Source organism: Arachis duranensis, chromosome 5 (genome assembly GCF_000817695.3).
Source record: "Arachis duranensis cultivar V14167 chromosome 5, aradu.V14167.gnm2.J7QH, whole genome shotgun sequence".
Taxonomy (NCBI): Eukaryota; Viridiplantae; Streptophyta; class Magnoliopsida; order Fabales; family Fabaceae; genus Arachis; species Arachis duranensis.
In genome coordinates this window covers 5577908-5587985 of record NC_029776.3, presented here as the reverse complement: position 1 = coordinate 5587985, position 10078 = coordinate 5577908, and positions in this window count along the sequence as shown.

Below are 10078 nucleotides of genomic sequence, written 5' to 3'. Positions count from 1 at the left end.
ATTTTATTTTTAACTATTAACTTCATACGAAAATAATTAAATATGAATTCTCACCAAATTAGAATTACATTTAATTTCTTTGACAAAAAATATTCTAGCTTAATTATTTGGTTAGTAATAATTAAAAATCATCCAAATTATTTACTTATTTAAAGGTAATTATTTATATAAATAAATTTGAATATATGCTATATAAATTAATTTAATTAAATATATATATTAAATTATTTAATAATATTTAATTATTATTTTTACATAAAAATATGTTTACGTATTGAGATGGCAGTAGTTAAAATCAAGCATAATAACGGTAATTAATGCATGCACTTACCATATAGGTGTATAAGAAGAGGGATACAAACTTGGAGATGTAAGAAGTAATAGCGGACACTGAATTCATGGTTGTGAGATATCTGAACATCTATATCGGTGACAGTAGAGAGAGGAAGGGCATGCAGTGATGATGATCAGGATTCAGAACCTGCACAAATAAAGAGAGATGAGAGAGATGTAGTATATAGGTAGCAGAAAGAACAAAGAAGGAGGCGGGGACCAAGGAGAGAGCACATAGAGATAGATATTGTTCTGCCAAAGGAGAAGATCGATGGAGAGTTGAAGTATTCATGCACACCCCATAAATATATGTGCTCTTCTTAGCTGGCTCTCATTCTTTTCTCCATGGGGGTCCAGACACCCAAACTACCCCCTAAGCTTAATATTATTATTAAACCTAAGCTTCTTGCATATATCTTATCTACTATTATTAATGTACGTGGTATGTATTCTCTTTTGTGTCTTGTTTCTCATAATAAATTTACATTAAAAATGTTTAGTAACACAAATAAAAATCACTACAAAATAGTTTAAAGTTATCATATTTTTTATATTTTTAATTACTATAAAATAACTGAAGAATATTATATATAATAAATATAACATACATTACATTATGAATATTATGTTAGACTAAATATTAATTGTCTATATGTATACGGATAACAAGAATGACTCTCACATTCAACAGCATGAAATGAAATTATTTTTATTTTTAGGATGTAACAATATGAAAAGATTACACATTTGCATCTCTACATGTGAAAGATAACATTTTCGCATCTCTACATGTATATTCCCAACATTAGTGTTTTTTCATACAATCCCGCTACGTTACCAATAGCATTTCTGCCAACTTTTGCCAACTTTTATTTATAACTGTATTAATGGAAGTGTCTTTGTAAATGTGTCTAATAAAAATGTCTTTTTTATAATTGTGTTTAATAGAAGTGTCTTTATAGATATATTTTCTGAATGTGTCTCTTTATATATATGTTTAAAATATGATAATTAATAAAATAATTGAGAGAAGCCATTACCTCTCTTACCTTCTATAAAACTCCACTCCATATAGGACGTCTGTAGTAGATATATGGGTTCGGGGATTAAGGTGGTCAAGACTCAAGACCCATCAACTAATCTAAACGCGGTACGTGACAGAATTTGACATAAATAAATGATAGTTTAACTCTAGAAAAATAAATCTTTTCAATTACTAAATTAAAAGTGTAAAGTAACATCTCTAAATTTTTAATATTTTTTTGTTATATTTATTTTTTATTTTACTTATATAATTAATAATAAAAAATCACACTTTATCCCTTCAATTATTAAAAAGAAATTTAAAGGCATAATAATAAGGTAACTCAGCTAATGTCTTACGGTAAAATCTTTGAATCATCATTAAATAATAGTTATTAACAATTTAATTAAAATAACAAATTATTGAGACAAATTTGTAAATTTTCAATATCCTTACTCAATAAAATTGAACAAGTTAAAATTTGGAAGCACAATTATATGGAGACATCGAAAATTTTGGGAATGCAATAATAGAAAAAGTGAGGGTATGAAGCATCGAGGATGAATTAGAGTCCCAAGTGTTATTGGTGGCTAGGTCGCGTAAGCCAGTAGAGGGTATTTTCGGCGTGGAAAAGTATGAGGAGACAATAATCTTATTGTATAATGCATACAATAGGGTTTAATTGAAATTAAAATTAAATTTTAGATAATTAATTAATTTTAAATAGTTCAAAATTTTCATCAGTTACCAAAGCCCACCCAAATACTGTTTCTCTCTCCCTATTTGTTGTTATCTAACCCTAATTTATTGGTACCTTCACCCAAGAATCCTCTTTCTCCCAAAACCACCACTGTCACCCTCAGCAATCATCTCACTCACCGGCGGTAGAAGCTCCACCACCGTCAATCATCGCCGGCCCCTATAGCCCTTCTCCCGAGTGTCTGTATCTCCCTTGCCGGCAGAAAAAGTAGCAGAGGGCCCCATTCATCCCCGTCGCGCGTCTCTCTCTCTCAGTCGCCGGTAGCCATCAACGCGGAAGGCAGGTCATCCCGCCACGTGGCCGTCTTGCAGGGGTCATTTCTCTCTACCGCGCCGGAAGCCATCCTCGGCTCGTTTCAACCACCGTTGTATCTCTCTTCATCAGCCATATTCCTAGTCGATTAATGCCTCGGACCAGTAGCTGTTACAACACCCTTCGCCGACCGGCGTCGACCTCTCAGCAACCGCGCGGCCAGCCTTATTCGTGCGTCCCCAGATCGGCAAGAAGCCCCCCGCACCCAATGGCGTCGCTGTCCTCCTCAACGCACATGTACGTCGTTGCACAACTTCCTAGTGGCGTCGCCGTCACTCCCAAAATCCCCTATCAACGAAGCTCTCCACCCTCATCGGTGCATCAAAAGATTAGGTGGTGACTATGGATTTAATTAATAACTAGATGTTCACTGAATGCACACAAGAAAGATTAACAATAACCCAAAAAAATTGTTTTTTCATTTGGTGTGGTGGTGGTGCTGGTTTTTCAGCTGCAACAATATATGATCTATCTATAATTTTAGAAATGCAGAAATAGACAAAGCTCGAAACTTGAGGCGTGGAGCTATCAGATTCTGAAAACCCAACAACAATAAGAAACCACACATAAATCATAAGCAATCTAAAGGACACAAACTCTTCGTTGAGTATATTACAATTTTGCTTCTAAAAAGTCATCCTTTTCTTAATTTCTTCTTCACAAAGAAACAAAACCCATGTTTGAAAAATTCTCTTTTTCTGTGTCTGTTTCATTGTTCTTTTTTTTCTCTATTCATATATCTAAGACTTTTAAAATCTAGATAATGCTTCTCTCTCTTCCTACAAATGTAAGTTACTATATGTTGTTATTATTATGAATTATGATACCCTTTTGAATTTATTTAGTTCTTAAACTAATGGCCATGGCTTTGGTGAAATGATTTGTTTGGCAGTTTATGAATGGTGTTCAACATGCCTCGATCCCAAGGAAGTTACGTTTAGGCGAGTTTCTGTGATTTTTTTCTCTATTTTTTTCTTAAAAGCTTTCATGATTGTTTATATCTCCAATTGGATTTTGGGTTGCTACCTTATTATCACGAAATCAACTTTCTTTTTATTACTTTTATAAATGCTAATTGTAGGGGAAGGGAAAATGTGTCCCTTTTTTTATTATCTTTTTTCTTTTTTCTCTTTGGTTAAAATAAAGTTTAAGTACATTTATCTTTTTCCTCTTTGTTAAATTATAGCCATAAAGAAGCCCAGCCGTGAATCCATGTTATTTGATTCAGAAAAGGTGAACCATAAGATCAATGGAATATTAGAATCTTCAAAAAAGGATGGAATAAAGAAATCCAAAGTGCTTGGGGTGAGTTATGCAAGTTTCAAAATTTTGATGCATTACTTGATTGATATGCTTTTGTACATTCAAATTGGATTGTGAAAAATTGGGAGTGTTTTTAAAAATAAAAGAAAAAGTACAACCCAGTTCAATATTTGTTGAAGTGATATTGCTTGTGAATCTAGAACTCAGGGAGTATGCACGCATGCCGATTGTGAATTTGTGATGATATTTTTATTTGTTGAACCAATGAATCTTTGTTCTTCTTTTACAATACTTTATATGGCGGATGCAATATTACATTACTTGCTTGGAAGAACACGGATGTTTAGTCCATTGTGTATAAGGATGGTTGGATCCTTTAATAAATGGCTGTTTGAAAAGGGACCGCTCTGCATGGCATTTGTTGATTGGAACTGAATTACTGGTTTTGGCGTTCAAATACTCTGCATGCTTATTTTGTTACGTGATGTGGTTTGATTCAATTGAGTTATGCTCGAATCGAAACTGGGACTAATTTGTGTCATTTAAACCAGGTGCATGGGCGATATTTTGGTCAATGAGCTAGTTGTTACAGAAGCAACAAAGATGATGTTCAATTTGCCTTGTATGTGGACTTTGATTAAACAGTTAGCATAAAGTTAGTTTAATTGTTGCTGACTTGACATAATTGGCTTAGCTTCAGTAGTATGCATCCGTTATAGTTTAATTGCTATTGACTTGATATAATTGTCTTTTGCTTAATTTGCTATATTCTGCATGCACATGCTCTGCATGTTTCTTTTGTTATGTGGTTTGGATTAGATTTAGTTTAATTTTGCTTGAATTGAAGTTGAATTTTTGTTAAGCCATTTAATCATGGTGTCCAAGTGGTGTTTTGATCAATTTGTTAGTTGTTTATTATCAGTTAAAGTGGATGTTCATTTACGATGTATGCGGATGGTGCTTTCATAAGAAAATTGGATGTTTATTTGGGTTATATCATTAGTCTTTTGCTTGATTTGCTAGATTGTACATGCACGTGTTCTGTAGGTTTCTTTTGTTACGTGGTTTGGATTAGATTTAATTTATTTTTTCTTGAATTGAAGTTGGATTTGAGTTAAATCATTTAAACATAGTGCGCAGGAGGTATTCTGGTCAATTCGTTAGTTATCTCTTATTACCTAAAGATAATATTTATTTTACTATGTATGTGAATGGTTCATTCATATGAAAAGTGGATGTATATTTGGGTTATACTATTGCTCGTTTGCTTGTTTTGATGAAAAGGCCATCTTCATTATAGGAAAGTTTTATCCAATAATTAGCTCATAAGTTGTTAATGTTTTTATCCAGGGAAGTTTTCATTAATATTTTTTTGTGTTTTAGAAGAAGGAGCATTTGATCTTGATGGTATTAAATTAGTTGTATTGACTCGTTATTCAGAAGAAGTAGTAGAAGTGAACAATTGTGGATACAGTTGGGTATTTAAGGAAGATTTGGAACATTTAAACCCAAAGAGAATGTATAGCGCTAATTCTTCAGCTCATAATCAGAAGCACAAGTTTTTGAAAATTCAAGATGAACAATAGCTCGCAATATTTATATCCATGAATTAATTAAAATGTTATATTGCAAAAGTGAAAAGTGTTTATTAGTTTCATTACCTATTGTAAATGAAAAGTATTTTTTATCACAATATATTTGTTACTTCTATTTTTTGTATTTATTCATTGGTCCCATAAACAAAAAAAAAATTCCTCACTGGCTGCTCACTTTAATAAGGATTCGGATGTTTACTTTCATACATAAAATAGATGGTTATTTTTGTCGCCTAGTAAGTATTCATGATTGAAAGATATTCTATCAATACATTCAGACAAGTTCAGAAAATGAATGAGCAATCACATGTTAGTCTTCATCAAGACTCATGAACAAAACGTTAATACTCCAACGGGTGAATTATCTCAACAAGCATTTTGTATTGGGAAAAAAATTCTTGTATTGATCCCTAATGAGTTTAACATCTGGCGTATTTTAATTGTATTTACTTAAATATAATCCAATCAAATAAGCATCCTCTTAAGAATAAAAATAACAATCTGCATAACTACTGAATTGAACATCCAGAATATTATAATTGTATTCACTTAAAATTCAATTTAATCAACTAAACATCTACTTAAAAATAAAAATAAGCAATTGTATATCTAATAAAATGAACATCTAGTATATTATGAATTCCCCACAATTTCTAATATGTACGTTAAATTTCTCATTCATAGATTTAGAATAATTGTGGTATATGTTTTCTCTCAACAGGAACATTCCCATTTTAAGAACATTCATGAATACAAGAGACACTGCAATAAGTAAGAAATGTGTATTTAATTTGTCATTAACAAAAATCATTCACTAGTTTCATTTCTAATAGTCTTTTGAATTAAATTGTGTTGCAATGTCAATGGATCTTGTTGCTTTATCTAGAACCAAAATCCTTCTATTCTTCAATAGCAGCCTAGCAAGACAAACAAGTTGCATTTGTCCAACGCTCCAATTTTCTCTATTCTCAACCATTGTAACGTTGCACAAATTTAACCAAATGTCAAATACATAGAATTAAACATAATAAGCACAAAGATACTTTTAAGGCTTATCATAGTTATACTCCTAAATGGTGTAATGTATTTCTTTTATTTTCTTTAAAAAAATGTCTAAGCTAGTGCATCAAGAAGTCTTGGATCCTGCCTTAGAATTTCAGCAATATGGCACTTCTTGAGAACCTGAATAGAAAATTTGAGGACCATATAGACATAAGCTGATTTAAGCAAAACTTTAAAAGGTTTCAGTGATCAATCTAAGGAATTTAAAAACAAAAAATAGCACCATGTTGCTCAAGTAAATATGTGCTGAAGTGTTCAACATACACAAAATTCATGCAGTACCTGATTCAAATATACCAACAAGATAGCAAAGACAAATAGCATTAAGTATAACAAAAATCAATCATCTGGATAAGTAAGAAAGTAACCATCCATTTTATGTCAAATACAGATCGACTATGATAAACTAATTTAAATGACGTTGCATTCAAAAGACCGAACGGTGAGCCAAAACTGCTGTACTAATTAAACTGAAATTATGCAAAATTTTGCACACTAGAATAAAAACCAATGCAACCATAAACAACAACAACTTATACAATTCATTTCAACATATTATACACGTCCCATTATAGTGAAGTTAAAACAATTGATTTTTTCACTATGAACAACCAAACACCTCAACAAGATTCATTGTATGTAAAACTAGTAGCATCATAAACAGTTATAATCGCATAAAAAAATCAACTCACTAACCTCCAGTTGTTCATGGACGACGTTCGGTGTTTTGGGGCCGTAACAGTGACACCCACGACGAAAACAGAGGGCAACCACACTGAATTCTGCCGGCTACTGAAGAGGGGCGCTCTAGAGGGTGAAACGGTGGTCTGGTCGCCGCTGAAGAAGGATGCGCCACGGTGGTCTGGTGCGGCGCTGCTGAAGGGTGACCCACGGTGTTCCTGTTAAGCGCTGATGGAGGGTGAGCCACGAAGGTCCGGTACGGCACTGATGGACGGCGAGTCTCGGGGGTCTGGTTGGCGCTGTTGGAAGATGAGTCGCATGGGACAGGTCTGGGCCGATGGAGATGCGGTGGTGGAATGGTCAGGGACAGTGAGGGTTTGGTGAAAAGGGTTGCTGTTGGAGAAGAACAATAGGATTGGGGTAAATTTGATTAGGATTTGGATGGTTATGGTTAAAATAAAACTTAATGGATTATTTAAAATTAGGTAAAATGTGGGTTGATTTTCATTTTTAATTCATATTGGGCCAAATAAACAGCTCATTGTAGATATTGTAGAGATATTTCATTGTCTCCCTAGCGGGATCCTTTCGGCGTGCAATCGGCGGCGGAAGTCATGGTGGACAGGAGCAGCGGCTGTCGTCGTGCGTTGGTGAGGGTTGCGTTAAACTAGAATCCCAGCCCTGTGCATCCACTAAGGGTGTCATTAATTAGCATCGATCACGCTAAAATTTCTCCTACAATGACCAATGCTACTTGTCGAGCAAGCACTCGCAGGTTAATGAATGACCACCTTTAATTAGCTACTACAAGATACGCCACTCCAGATCTCTTCATATATATTTTCAAATTCTAAACTTTTAAGTTTCTCATATTGATAATCAAAACAAATACTTGGATTTATCAGCAATTGTCTAGAGATTAAAGAGAGCTACTTTTAATTATATTAAAGACAAAGTTAATCAGAAGTTACAACATTGAAAAAAGGCACTATTGTCACCAAGTAGGAGGGAGGTTTTGATCAAAGTAGTGGTTACATCTGTTCCGATATATACACTTAGTTATTTTAAGCTCCCTGTGACCTTTTTAGATGAACTGCAACGAGCCGTGCTCCAATTCTGACGGGGACAAAAGAGAGATGAGAATAGATTGCAGTGGGTGAAATGGAAGACTACTTGTAGGCCAAGGATCCAAGGAGGTCTCAATTTCAAAGACTTGGAAGCTTTTAATCTTGCTATGTTAGCCAAGTAAGGATGGCGACTCCTAACTCTAACAAATTCACTGATATATAAGGTATATAGAAGCAAGTATTTTAGGTTTATAGATTTCTTGGGGTTGGCGAAGTGTTTTAGAAGGAAGAAAAGTACTGGAAAAGGGCTTATTATGAAAAATCGGAAGGAAAACTTATGTCAGAATACGAAAAGATTCTTGGGTCACCAAGTTTACAACAATAACCCCTATTTCGAACCCTAACTCAACAGACCTCCCTCTACGGGTATCAGATTTAATTCTCCCAAATAAACAGTGGAACCACAATAAAATAGTAGAATTTTTCAATGCAGAAGTATCAGAAGCTATCATCAATACTATCATTAATGATAGAGAAGATAAAATTACCTGGATGACGGAGAAGACTGGCAGTTACTCAGTTGCAACTGGCTACCAGACGGCATTTCAATTTAACCACCCACCAATCGAATACCTCCCTGAACGCTTTCAACATAAATAGATGTGGTCAAATATCTGAAAATTGAAGTGCCAACAAAAAATAAAGAACTTTATTTGAAAGGTGCTACATGAAGGCATATCTGTTAAACAGAAATTCCAAGAACAAATTCCGAGTGTTAACTCACTCTGCCCCAGATGCAACTTGGCAGAGAAAACAGTCGTTCATTGTATCTGGACGTGTGCAGATTCAGTGAAAACTTGGAAGACTTCTGAAATTACTGTGCTACCCTACGAAGAAGAAGCATGGAAATGGTGGTTAGCAATCCAGAATAAAATTGGTCAAGCAAGGCAATCAGAAGAAAGAAGAGAACTAGTTGCAAATTTGTGCTGGCAACTGTGGAAAGCGAGAAACGAGTTAGTGTTTGAACAGAAGCACAGATTTCCATTGTTATGCTTGGAAGAAGCTCGAAGAGCAGTGACAGAGATAGAGCGTACAAGATGACAATTTCCCTTTTTTTATTGCAATTCTGTCCGAAGGATATGTGTTACTTTGTTGGATCTTTTCCCTTCCTATGCTTAGTGTAAGTTAGCACAATTGGACTCAAATGCAATAAATCTTTACTGTCTTAGGAAAAAAAATCTATCTCCAACCAATCCAACCCAATTATCACACCACACATTCACTAGTGACTATCTCTCTATCATCATTTATTTCTATCAGACCAATGTATTATAATATTATTTCTTTCAAAATCTTAACTTAATAAAAAAAGGTAACATGAATAATTATATCTTTAATACGTCTCTTTAAACAAAAATATCTTTTGGATTTGCTTTATTTTTTGCATAGACTTTTATTTTTCTCTTTTTATTTACTTTATACTATTTTTTTAAGTTCACTAAGGATCGAACTTTAGAGATTTGTAACATAGAATTCTGATATCATATCATGATACCACTTCTCCCAAACACTTAAAATGATAGAAGAAGGAAACATGAATAGTTATATATATCGCTAACAGAAGGCAAAAAGGTTTGAACGTAGAGAAGAGAGAAAGAGAAGGAGAAAAGGACAGGAAGGAACAACAGCCATGGTGAGAAAGACAGTAGTGACAAAACGAACTTGTAAAAACGATGTTATTAGCGTGACATTGAATGACGTTAGGATGCCAGTGCAATAGAGATAGCGAAAGATGAATTGATAGAATAACAACAAGTAAAGGTGAACAACAACATAAAGAGATGACAATGATGGCGAAAACAACGGCACAAAGGTCGAGACAACGATAGCAAATATAGAAGAAAGATCTCGAGATTATGAGTGAAAAGAGTGAGAAGAAGATAGAGGAAGACTCAATATAGCAAGTATGGAGAAAAATGAC